Below are 13,459 nucleotides of genomic sequence, written 5' to 3' on the forward strand. Positions count from 1 at the left end.
TGACACATGTCTTAAAGGAAAGTAAAGAGCAGCCCGTCGCTCTGCAGTGGATTGAGTCAAGGCTCAGGAATGATCTAATTTACCAGCTGACTCTATGCCAAGTGCCAGAAGGGGAAAGGGAGGAACATTTTCTGCTGATGCTGTGATTGTTTTAACTGAGGACCGGTATTGACATTGTGTGTGCAGTGCAATTTCAGCAGCATGTGCATGAATTACACAGTAAAGGAAAAATTACTGCCATTGAATTGAACTGATATGATTGACTACTTGAGCACTTGGGTTAATGAGGATAGATGCTTGCCTTTGAATGCTCACAAGGGACAGACTCTTACCTTGCCCTTCAATTAATCTAGTTATTGTTTATGGAAATTTGATGCAAATTATTCCATAAGAAAATGACATGTGCCATATTTCTTGACCCTGTTCAGTAAGATCATGTCTGATGAACCTCAACGGTGCGTTTCTGTTCTTACCCCATATCCCTCAGTTCCTTTAATATCCAAAAATCCTTTGATCTCAATTTTGAATATACTTGATTATTGAACACCTATTGCTCTCTGGTATGAGAGTTCCAAAGTTTCACACTTAAATGTCTCCTCATGGCCTCATAGGACTGAGACAAACTCTTTCTGAGTCCTGAATTTCAGGCTCTGCTAGCAATCTTCTCAGTCCGGATATTTCAGTGAGATTGCCTCTCATTCTGTTAACCTCCAACAAAACCAGTCCCATTTTCTGAATCTCCCCTCACAGGGCAAACCCCTCGCTCCATTTTTGTCTGCAGCATTTTCCAAGGTGTGAGTTCTATTCAAGAGTGGGGCACTTGAATTTCTGTTTCCCAATATCCATGTGACGGTTTCTTAAGCTAGACAAGGTGTGTTTTTTTTTCCTTTCATGCCGTGACCAGACCATTCAGTCGCAAGTACAGTAATTACTCCTTTACCAGGACCATGTCTCAATTCTGGTCTCCCCGTTAACAAATATTCATGGATTTCATGCAGACTGTGTTATGGGCCAAAAGCTTTGAATTTATCAATCAGCCCAGATGTTAGCCCAGAGTCCAGGATTGAACCCTAATTGCAGGGAAGTACACTGGAGAACACTACATGAGAAACCCCACTGCTCTCTGCTATCAGATAATCAAAGGTTCGCATTTTGCCATTCAAGAAATATAGAAAATTGGAGCAGGAGTAGGCCATTCGGCACTTCAAGACTGCTCTGTCATTCAGTGTGATCATGACTAATCAGAGCACCCTATTCCTGCATTCTATTCAGACCCCCTTGATCTGTGTGCACATCCTCCCTGTGTCTGCATGGGTTTCTTCTGGGTGCTCTGGTTTCCTCCAAAAATATCCAGGTTGGGTGGATTGGCCATGCTGAATTGCCCATAATGTCCAGGGATGTGCAGGCTAAATGGATTGTCTGTGGGAAATCCAGTGATTGGGTAGAGGGAGGTGCTGGGTCTGGGTGGGATAATCTTCAATGTGGACTCAATGGGCCGAATGGCCTGCTTCCACTGTAGGGATTCGATGGTAGTCTCTTTAGCCCGTCATTCCAACGTGTACCAGCCAAAGCACTGGGCCATGTTCTTCATCAGTTGCAAAGTGATTTGTGACATTGTGAAATGCAATACAAAAATCCACATTCTTTGTCAGACATGATATGCATGCACCTTAAACATACACACTCAGGAAAGTATAGATTCACAAACACGTAATAACAATGTCAACCCCAGTATGCTCACCACATATATGTATACACACAGACACCCAAACCACTGTGCGCAGCTCGAGCTACAGAAATAAACATTTCTTTCACATTCATGTCAGACTCGTGAATAGCCTCATCACGTGAGCTTGTTAAAGGAAATGGAACATAAAATTCAACATGAGTTGACAAAATTAGTTTGAATGTAAACGTGATATTTAATAGCAGTTTCGTTTTCTTTTAGTCTGAATAGACAGAGTTGCATGATGGCCATCCCAGATGTACTCCAGTCCATATGTGGGAATGCCATCTGCTTAGTTCACTCGTCCAGACAGACTGGTTAGTGTCAGTCAGCATGACCCTTCTGCTATTTCGTCCTGTGGAAGTTGCAGTTTGGTCACTGGCTGGTCCAGGGTGAACCTCAGCATAGTCAACACATCTGTCTGCTGCGTGCTCAATGCTCTCTTTGATTTTGCTATGACCACTATATCCCAGCAGATGGTCCAAAGTAACTAAACATTTTGGACGTTTTTTTTTTCTTTCAATTATGCCATTAGAATTTCAACCCCCATTCTCCACTCCGTTCAATTCAAAATCCGGCTCTGCCCAATTCTTACCAGCCCGTTTACACATAATTGTGATCAAACCATCTATTTTGTCAATCCTACTCTTTGAAATCCTATCCCTAACCCTTTTAAAAAAAAACAATATACAGATTGTGCACATCACTGGCTAGGCCAGCATTTGTCATCCATTCTTAACTGGCTGTGACAAGGTGATGGTGAGCTGCCGTTAAGTCCTTTTCAATCCGCATGATGTTTGGGTGATCCCACAGTGTTGTTTGAAAAGAAGATCTCTGATTTTGGGACAGCAATATAGTTCCAAGTCAGGATGGTGTGGGATGGTGGAGATCACTGCAGGTAGCAATGTTCCCATATTTCTCCTTCCCTTATTACTTTAGATGGTCAATGGTGTGCACTTGGAAGATGCTGTTGTAAGAACCTTTGAGTTGCAGCAGTGCATCTGTCAGTGGTGGAGGGAGTGAATGTTGATGGTGGATGGGGTGTCATTCGAGCATCCTGCTTTCTCTTGGATGACGTCAAGCTTCTTGAATGTTATTGGAGCTGGGCTCATCCAGGCATGTGGGGAGTATTCCATCATATTGCTGACTTGTGCCTCATAGATAGCGAACAGGCTTTGTGAGTCAGGAGGTGTGTTACTCATAGAGTCAGAGAGTCATGGAGATGTACAGCACGGAGACAGACCCTTCAGTCTAACTTGTCCATGTCGACCAGATATCCCAACCCAATCTAGTTCCACCTGCCAGCACCCAGCCCATATCCCTCCAAACCCTTCCTATTCACATACCCATCCAGATGCCTTTTAAATGTTGCAATTTCACTTCCTCTGGCAGCGCATTCCATACACATACCACACACTTTGCCAGAAAAGGTTGCCCCTTAGAGTTTTTTTATAGCTTTCCCCTCTCACCCTGAACGTATGCCCTCTGGTTTTGGATTTCCCCATCCCAGGGAAAAGACTTTACCTATTTATCCTATCCATGCCCCTCATAATTTTATAAATCTCTATAAGGTCACCCTCCACGCTCCAGGGAAAACAGCCCCAGCCTATTTCACCTCACCCTATAGCTCAAATCCTCCAACCCTGGCAACATCCTTGTAAATCTTTTCTGAACCCTTTCAAGTTTCACAACATCTTTCTGATGAAGGAGACCAGAATTGTACACAATATTCCAACAGTGACCTAACCACTGCTGCAAGATTCCTGGCCTCTGACATGGCCAGACCAGTACGGTTTGTGGGCACCGATAGCCGCCAGGATGTTGATGGTGTGGGATTCAACAATGGTAATGCAATTGAAATCTCTGGAGCTGTCTCTCTACCCCATAATAATAGTAATGTGTGGAGGCCATTCAGCCCCTGATGCCTGCTGTGTCATCCAATTAGATAATGACTGATATGTACCTCAACTCAACTCAGCTGTCTTATCTCCATTTCACTTGAAATCATAGATGTTTGTTTATGATATGGAGAAGAGACATTTGGTATTTTCATGGCAGTCCTGGTCAATGAACAGTTTCCCAGTACCATCCCACTGCCCTGTTTTTGGGTCTACATCGCTGTGGGTCACAGCTCTTCCAGTAGGCATCTAAGTGCTTATTCAATGTGGTTCTGCCTCTATCAGCCTTTCAGACACTGAATTTCAGATCTGTACCAGCCCTGGCTGAAAAGAAAATGTTTCTTCAACTTCCTTTTAATCTGTTACCAATGATTTCAAATCTGCATTCTGTTCATTGAATACTTTGAGGAAAATGCCTTAGAACTGTGCACCCCTGAGCCAAACAGAGAGGTTAAACTAGACCTAGTATTAGAACATAGAACAGTACAGGCCCTTCAGCCTTCAATGTTGTGCTGACCTTTTATCCCAATTGTCCAGCCAGCAGCCATCATAATTTGACAGAATGTTACGTTTAGTTTCAGGGAGAGAAGAATGGGTCCAAGACTAATGCTTTAAACTTAATAAAAGGCAAGTAGGAAGGCATGGGAGCTGAGCTGGCTAAAAAGAACTGGCAAATTAAATTAAGATAATTAAGTTCTGAAGAAAGGTCACTGGACTCTTCACGGATCTACTGAGTTTCTCCAGCAATTTTAATTTTAATTTTGTTTTCGTTTGATTTGATTTATTATAGTCACGTGTACCTAGGTACAATGAAAAGCTTTGTTCGTGAGCAGTGCAGGCAGACCATAGTAAGCAAGGATGTGCAAATCATAGGATGCTTAGACAGAGTGAGGCCTACAGGTTACATTGCACAGGACATGCGCAAAACAAGATCAACATTAGGTGAATCAACATTATTTGAAGTTAGAGAGTCCATTCATCAGTCTAATAATGGGAGGGAAGAAGCTGTTCTTGAACCTGTGATGCAGGTGTTCGAGCTTCTGAATCTTCTGCCTGATAGAAGAGGCTGTAGGAGAGCGTTACCAGGATCTTTGATGATGTTGGCAGCCTTTCCACGACAACAAGAAATGTAAATGGAGTCTATGAGTGGAAGGTTGGTTTCTGTGGTGGTCTGGGCATTGCACACAATCTTCTGTAGTTTCTTACAGTTCTGGGCAGAGCAGTTGCCATACTAGACCATTATGTGCCCAGATAGTATGCTTTGTGTGGTGTGTGATGAGGGTCCTTATGGTCATGTGGCAATTCCTAAGCTGCCTGAGGAAGGAGACGCATTGTTGTGCCTTCTTGATGATCGCATCTATGTGGGAAGTCCAAGACAGGCTGTCGGTTGTTGTCAGTCCTAAGACCCACCAAGCACGGTTAACTGAAACGTTTAAAAATTGTATCATATTTGAAGAGAAAAACACGTAGTTGTGCAAGGATTGATGGGAGGTCAAAAGATTGGACAGAATACATAAAAAAGCAAAGGCTAATCAGGATAGGAAACATTTAAAATGAGAGAAAGCTCGCAAGAAATATACCAGATAGTAAGTGTTTCTATATGTGTTTAAAAAGGAAAACAAAGTTAGAGTTAAGTGGGTTTTGCTGTCATCGAAAATCAATCTGTGGAGTTAGTAATGGAAAATAAGGAGATGGCAGATGACGTGTATGAGTATTTTGGATCAATCTTCATGATGCAAATAACATCCAGAAACCATTCATGTGGGAAATTTAAGCACATGATGTAGAGGGTCATATATTAGCAGAGTTGGATGGTTGACTAACAGGAAAAAGGGAGTAGTCCAAAAATGAATCATCTTTTTAAATGGCGAAATGTAACAAGTGCCGTGCCACAGGGTTGATCTCTTGTTAATTTATATAAATGACTTGGATGAAGGGACTGAAGAAGGGTTTGTTAAATTTACCGATGATACAAAGGTAGGTAGGAAGGTACGTTGTGAAGAGGAAATAAAGAAGTTAGAAAGGGTGAAAGGTAGGTTAAGTGTGCACTTAAAGGTGAGGCAAATGAAACATAATGTGGAGAAATTGAAATTAGCCATTTTGGCAGGAAGGATATAAAAGAAGCATATTATCTAAATGGTTAGATATTGCAGAACTTTGAGATTCAGATGGATTATGGTTTCCTAACACCTAAATTGCAAAAGGCTTGTACACAACTACAGCTAGTAATTAGGAAAGCTGATTGGTAACATTTATTGTCAAGGGAATTGCATATAAAAGGAGGAAGTTTGTGCTCCAGCTGTACAGGGCAATGGAGAGTTCAGATCACATCTGGGGTACTGTGTACAGATACTGATCACCCTAAACAGGAAGGATGTGAAGCAGTTATCAAAAACATTAAGACCCAAAATGGGTAGATGGTTTTATGAGAAATGATTGGACAGAGTACGCTTGTATCCACTGGCATTTGGAAGAGTAAGGTCTTGTCCTGAGACAGAGAATCGGTCATGATCATATTAATGGTAGAGCAGGCTCAAAGGGCTGAATACCCTACTTTTGCTTCAAATTTGTACATGCCTCCCCTGACCCCTGACCCCACCCAGAACGTTTGAGCCCTCTGCTTATTCTACGTCGACACCTCAATTAAGTTACCCCTCAGACTCCTCTGTTCCAGGAAAAGCAAGCTGAGCCTCGTCAGTCTTTCCTCACAGGTAAAATATTCCAGTCATGCAGACTGTCACAGGAGATCACCACAAAACCTTCTCTGGTACACTCTGTCACCTTCCACATAATACAGAGACGATAACTCTGCCTGATACAGGCTGTGGTATCTCTTGTCCCATTGCTTTCCTAATTTCAGTCGGGCCTTGCTAAGGATTTATAATATGAACTCCAAGCTCCCTACTGTGTTTCTCCACATTACACGGCAAACTCCCATTATTGAGTGGGCCTTCCCTTATTGAATCTCTCAAGATGTATTTTACTCGCTAATCCTCCACACTAAACTCTGTTTTTTCTGACTAGCTGACTTACCTTCCTGCAACTTAGAGCTTTCCTCCTCGCTGTCAACATGCAGCATAATTTTGTATCATCTACAAGCTATTTCATCATGTCCACCACGCTTCATAACCTTATCAAACTATTGAATCTATTGTTCTCAGGACATCACCACTGTGTTTATAAGGTCATTGTAAACCATCTCTTCAAGGTTTTATTCCACTCTTGTCATCTTGCCCTGTCCAAAGTCAGCATCTGTTTCCTATAAATGCATCTATGACACATTTTTGGATTTATTTTGCAAAGGAATATCCCATCAAAGTATATTTTGAATGTGAGGGGAGGTTAGCTCCATATCAGAAAGATATGCAGATGGGGGAAATTAAGAGAAATGAGATGAGGATATATGGAACTTCAGATACCAGCACAGAGCAGTTGGGGCAAATGGGCTTGTTCTGAGCTATAAAATTCAGTGCAAAGGTACACCTCAGCTTCCAGTAAATTTTAGAAGGTCATTTTCAGTAGACTTCAATTTAACAAGGAAGATTTATAATTGTCGAGGACATTTACTGTTGAGCAATCATGGTCACACTAATTTCTTCCAGGCTAATTTACAGCAAGCACTTGTCTTTCCATTGCATGTTTGGTCTTCCTTAATTACTTTCTCCATTACAAACTCTCTTTGCCTCCTTTCCTTTTCAGTCTCAACAGTTTTCCCTCCTGCTTCATCTATGGGTGTGGGAAACAGTGGTATAGTGGTCATATTCCTGGACCAGTAATCTAGAGGTGCTTTCCAGGAAATACTAGTTCAAACCCCAACACAGCAATTCGTGGAATTGAAAGAAACGTATCAGGAATTATAAAGACTAGTTTAATGGTGATGCCATAATGGCTTGCTGCCCTTTGGGGAAGGAAATCTGCCATCCTTACCTGGTCTGGTCATCTGGCAGTTCCAGGCTTGCAGTGGTGTGGCTGACTGTTAACTGCCCACTGTAATGATAAAGCAAGTCTTCAAGGGCAATTCGGAATGAGCTAACCAATGCTGGCCTTTTCGCTGACCCCCATTTCCCATGATATAATCGAGAAATGAAAATTAAGCCATGAGAAAAATAAAAGGCAGTCATGATCAAAATACATAGTGAGCTGGTCATTGTAAGTGATCCAAAGCAGAATGAACACAGCATACACTCTGCACTGCAAGGTACTCTGTATGGCTAGCATCCCTGATTTGTGCTTTGAGAGAGTCTAGCCTTTTTTAGGCAACACTGCAGAGAGAAAGTGCTAACAGCAGGAGTGAGCCAGTTAGTTATGCTGTGCTATTTCAACTTATGATCACCCCACTTCCAATAGACAGGGATCCCCAAATCAACCCTCCACCAAGATACACACTTGCCAGGATTGTTTGCAACAGGGAAATGAACCTTAAATTCCAGAACCTCTGGGGGTCGCTCACAGTTTGAAAACTAATGAGATTTGTCAACAGAAATTCTTGCAAAACTCTCCAACTCCTCTGATCTCTCTTGTGCATCAGACGAGCAGAGTTAGTGTCTCCGAGCTTAAAATAAAACCTGCCTCAGAACATCATAAGCCAGAGGTTCTTCCCAAATATGGAGTGGAAACTTTGGTTTTGTGAAGGGAAAGTTTGTACATACGCAGCAAAGAACTTCAGCTCTTGTTTACTTTGTAAGCCACTGTGTGTCATTACCCAAATCAAGTAAAGTCGAAGACCATGCACCTATAGTGGGCTGTACTCCAGTCAAAGTCTAGCATCTTTCAACACTGTGTGCCATCACAGCACAATTTACAATTAGCATTCTGTGGCTGGGGTAATCTCACACAATCAGACTCCTTCATTTTAGCTGCAGGTCCAAAGACACTCAAACACAAGGCCTGGCTCTGCTGTCAGGAGAGGCACTTCCAGTTGAATCAGAGAATGGATTCCCTTGAGTTCAGAGCATTCTGGAGCTATTCTAAAAATGGTGGGCAGTGTCCAATTCCTGCTCCCATTCCCAATCTTCCCTGTTTTCACCGGCATGGGTTAAGGGTGCAGATTGCAAGAACGCTGGATTTGTTTTGATGTAGGCCCCTGTAATGTTTCTGACGCCAGGCCAGTTTCCCCATGACCCGGTCTTTATGGTCCCCTCAGAGGTTGGTGGATAGTTTTCTGGGTTTGCGAACAGTTAGAAAGGTAAGTTCAAAAAGTTTTAGATGTGCCCCCCCACCATGCCAACTTAGTACCAATTCCCATTCTCACCACCCCAGTAACCCCCACATCCTCAGGGACAACTCAATGTCCTTAATGGTCCTTCCATGCGCATTTAGCCACTATGTGCAGAAATAGTGAGCCGTGTGATAGCAATAACAAGTGCAGAATTGCTGAGGAAAAAGGAGCTTGTCAGGTATATTCCTGGGGGAGATATAATGCAGTCCCTGCAGCCCTCAACGTGCTCATTGGACATATCATTATCTTTATACTTAAAAATTATAATTACAATATGAATAACATGCTCTAACCACTTAGGTATATCCAAATAAACATTGAAGCATAGGTAGACGAGATCACCGGAAGAACAGATTGATATAACCTGTTATGATCCCAGTTGATAGTACTACTGGACAAGTCAGGTCCCAGAACAGAAACTGACTCGACAGATCATTTGCTTTTGTTTGTTTTATTAACTTTGTGAGTAGTCACAGAAGCGTATTAACATAGGGATGCAGATTTTCTTTAACAACAGAAGTTTGGTGTTGATCTCTTTCACAACAGATTCACATTCCCGAGAAATTGCGCCCCATCTCAAATTTGCAAGGTTCTAATTTCTAAGCAAAGTGAATTATTGACGGTGTATAGCTAATACCTTGAGTGTCAATGTCTTTTTCTTGGCAGAGAATTATTGACGGTGTATAGCTAATACCTTGAGTGTCAATGTCTTTTTCTTGGCAGAGAATCTGCAGGGCCCCAGGTGTGCGTGGGATGGATCTGAGTCTATTCCAGCCCCGTTTTCCTCTTGTGAAGCTATGAGTAATGGCACACCTTAGACTGAGGTGGGTCTGCCAAGTCAGGACATTTCCCCAGTTAGAGTTCCCCACCTCAGTAATGTCAGCGAAGCCTCTATTGGTAGCACACACTTGTCTCTGAATCACCCTAGATTCCAGGTTCAAGTCTCACTCCATGATTTGAGTACAGACACTTCAGAATGACATTTCACTATTGTCTGAAGTCCCACCTTTTAGATGAGACATTGAACATGAGCTGTGAAACATCCTTACTCAGTTGGACGCATAATATCCCCAGGCATTATTTCAATTATTTAATTATTTTTGGCATCACGTTTGGTACAGCGTCCTGGGTCAAAGGACTCATTCCTGTGCTGTACTGCTTTATGTTCTGTGTTCTAAGAGCAGAAGAACTCTGATGGCTAGGGTTTATTACTCTCTTAGCATCACAAAAACTGGGTATCTGGTCGTTATTACATTGCAATTTACTGGAGCTTGCTGTGAAATTGGCTGCTGTGTTTCCCATATCATAAAACAAACTGCTCTTCGAAATGTGCTTCATTAGCTGTACAGCACATTGAGACATCTTCTGGTTGAGAAAAAATCCTATTTAAATCCAAGTCTTTCTTTCTGTCATTTCAGATGCCTGTGGACATCTAGACATGTAGAATTGTAATTAAAAAGAGCTGATGTAAAACCAGCAGGGGGCACTTGTGGCTGGTCTTAGCGTGGATTCTGTCAACTTAGAAACAAGAATTGGTCGATGTAATCGCCCTTCAGTTTGTTCCACCAGTTTGATCCTCGCTGGTCTCTATCCTAACACCCTTCACATGCCTTGGTTCAAAAATCTATGAAGTCATGACCTAACAAAAACCTGTCAATCTCTATCTTGTTTTCACTTATCTCAAAATCTTCAGTTTGTTTTTAAAGAGTTGGGGAGTTCCATATCTCTCCTGCCTTTTGTATAAAGAATTACTGCCTCATGTTTCCCTTGAATGTCTCACTCGAGGGTGAGGCTCTGCTGCTCTCTAGTGGCCATTGCTGGATTATAAAGCTACCGCCCCAGGAATGGAAACATGGGACAGTCAAGACCAGGGGACAAATACTGAATGTAAAGAGATGGGAAAGGGAGCTTTGTTGAGTGTTGGTAATCTGTTGCAGTGGCAGCAACCACTCACTAATGGTTGTCTACTTAGAGAATTCCATGTCACTGGTCATGGGTTTTGTGAGTTTTTGTGTGGCCGATCCTAAAGCTGCACCTCCAATCACACGTTTAGCAGGTGTTTCTGGGAAGTGAAGTGGTCCTTGGTCTCGAGATTGCTGGTGTTCCTTTCTCCGGACATAGAATCCCTACAGGGTGGAAAGAAGCTGCTCAGTCTATTGAGTCTGGACCAACCTTTCAAAATGCACCCCTCCCTATCCCCATAACCCTGCATATCCCATGGCCAATCCACCTAAATTGTATATCCCTGGACACCATCAGCCAATTCACCTAATATGCTCATCTTTGGATTGTGGGGGTAAACCCACACAGACACTGGGAGACTGTGCAAACTCCACATAGACAGTAGCCTGAGGCTGGAATCGAACCTGGCTCCCTGGCGCTGTGAGGCAGCAGTACTAACGACTGAACTGCTGTGCCACTCTATTCCTCTTGCCACTGGGTGTTCTCAAAGAATTGTGTCCCTTCATTGATGAGTTTCCTCCAAGTCAGTTTCTTCTGAACACTGGTCTCCCACGCATTGACATTGATGTTGCATTTCTTGAGAGAAGCCTTTCGGGACTCTCTGAAACGATTCCTTTGTCCCCGTTTTGTTTGAGTGCCTTCCTTAAAGTGGGCGAAGATGAGTTGCTTTGGCAGTCAGGACTCAGTCGCATCCTATCCATAAGGCTGGCCCAGGGTGTTGGTTTTGGATGATTATGGCCTTGACCCTGGTGTTATTGGCTGCTTCAAGGACGCTGATGTTAGTCTCACACGCCCTCCCACCTGATGAGGAGAATCCATCTCAAAACAGCATGGATGGTACCTCCAGCTCCTTGAGGTGTTGTCTATATGTAGTCCAAGTTTTAAAGCCATATAGAAGTTCAAAGTTTGTGCGAAGATTTGTAGCTCGGGTGCTCGTTGTTGTGGTTCTGTTCGCCGAGCTGGAAGTTTTTGTTGCAAACGTTTCGTCCCCTGGCTAGGCGACATCATCAGTGCTTGGGAGCCTCCTGTGAAGCGCTTCTGTGGTGTTTCCTCTGGCATTTATAGTGGCCTGTCCCTGCCGCTTCCGGTTGTCAGTTTCAGCTGTCCGCTGTAGTGGTTCGTATATTGGATCCAGGTCGATGTGTTTGTTGATGGAGTTTGTGGATGAATGCCATGCCTCTAGGAATTCCCTGGCTGTTCTCTGTCTGGCTTGCCCTATGATAGTAGTGTTGTCCTAGTCGAATTCATGTTGTTTGTTGTCTGCGTGTGTGGCTACTAAGGATAGCTGGTCGTGTCGTTTCGTGGCTAGTTGATGTTCATGTATGCGGATTGTTAGCTGTCTTCCTGTTTGTCCTATATAGTGTTTTGTGCAGTCCTTGAATGGTATTTTGTACACTACATTAGTTTTGCTCATGTTGGGTGTCGGATCCTTCATTCTGGTGAGTTGTCTGAGCGTGGCTGTTGGTTTGTGTGCCGTTATGAGTCCTAGGAGTCGCAGTAGTCTGGCTGTCAGTTCTAAGATGCTCCTGATGTATGGTAGTGTGGCTAGTCCTTTTGGTTGTGGTATGTCCTCGTTCCGTGGTCTTTCTCTTAGGCATCTGCTGATGAAGTTGCGCGGGTATCCGTTTTTGGCGAATACCTTGTATAGGTGTTCCTCTTCTTCTTTTTGCAGTTCTGGTGTACTGCAGTGTGTTGTGGCCCTTTTGAATAGTGTCCTGATGCAGCTTCATTTGTGTGTGTTGGGGTGGTTACTTTCATAGTTTAGGACTTGGTCTGTGTGTGTGGCTTTCCTGTATACTCTTGTAGTGAATTCTCCGTCTGGTGTTCTCTGTACCATCACGTCTAGGAATGGGAGTTGGCTATCCTTTTCTTCTTCTCTCGTGAATCGGATTCCTGTGAGTGTGGCGTTGATGATCCGGTGTGTTTTTTCTATTTCCATGTTTTTAATGATTACAAACGTGTCATCGACCTATCTGACCCAGAGTTTGGGTTGAATTTGTGGTAGGACTGTTTGTTCTAACCTTTGCATAACTGCCTCTGCTATGAGTCCCGAGATTGGTGAACCCATGGGTATTCCGTTGATTTGTTCGTATATCTGGTTGTTGAATGTGAAGTGTGTTGTGATGCACAAGTCCAGTAGTTTAAGTATGCCGTCTTTGTTGATAGGTTCAGCGTCCTGTTTTCTGTTCTGTATGTCCAGTAGGTTGGCTATTGTTTCCCTGGCTAAGGTTTTGTCAATCGAAGTGAACAGTGCCGTCACGTCGAATGATATCATGGTTTCTTCTTTGTCTATGTGTATATTTCTGATGATGTCCAAGAATTCCTGTGTTGATTATATGGAGTGTTTGGATCCGCTGATCAGGTGTTTCAGTTTCTGTTGTAGTTCTTTGGCCAGTTTGTATGATGGTGTCCCTGGTAGTGATACTATGGGTCTGAGTGGGATGTCTGGTTTGTGTACTTTAGGTAATCCATAGAATCTGGGGGTGTTGTTGCTTTCCGGTTTCATTCGTTGTAGGTCAGCTCTGGTTATCTGTCCGTATTTTTGTAGATTCCTTAGTGTGTTATTTATCCTATTGGTGAGTTGTGGTGTGGGGTCAAATTCCTTCATTTGGTAGGTGTTGATATCTGCAAGTAGTTGTTGTGCTTTTTGGATGT

General features: G+C 43.0%; 1 protein-coding gene across 4 annotated transcripts in view; it reads left to right on the forward strand.

The window, feature by feature from the left end:
* LOC122557068 (dedicator of cytokinesis protein 11) overlaps window positions 1-13,459 on the forward strand; it is a 291,784-nt gene that overhangs the window by 147,592 nt on the left and 130,733 nt on the right. The window lies entirely within an intron of this gene.

This window comes from Chiloscyllium plagiosum, unplaced genomic scaffold (assembly GCF_037043375.1).
Source record: "Chiloscyllium plagiosum isolate Xiang-an unplaced genomic scaffold, Cpla_swu_hap1 HiC_scaffold_11, whole genome shotgun sequence".
NCBI lineage: Eukaryota > Metazoa > Chordata > Chondrichthyes > Orectolobiformes > Hemiscylliidae > Chiloscyllium > Chiloscyllium plagiosum.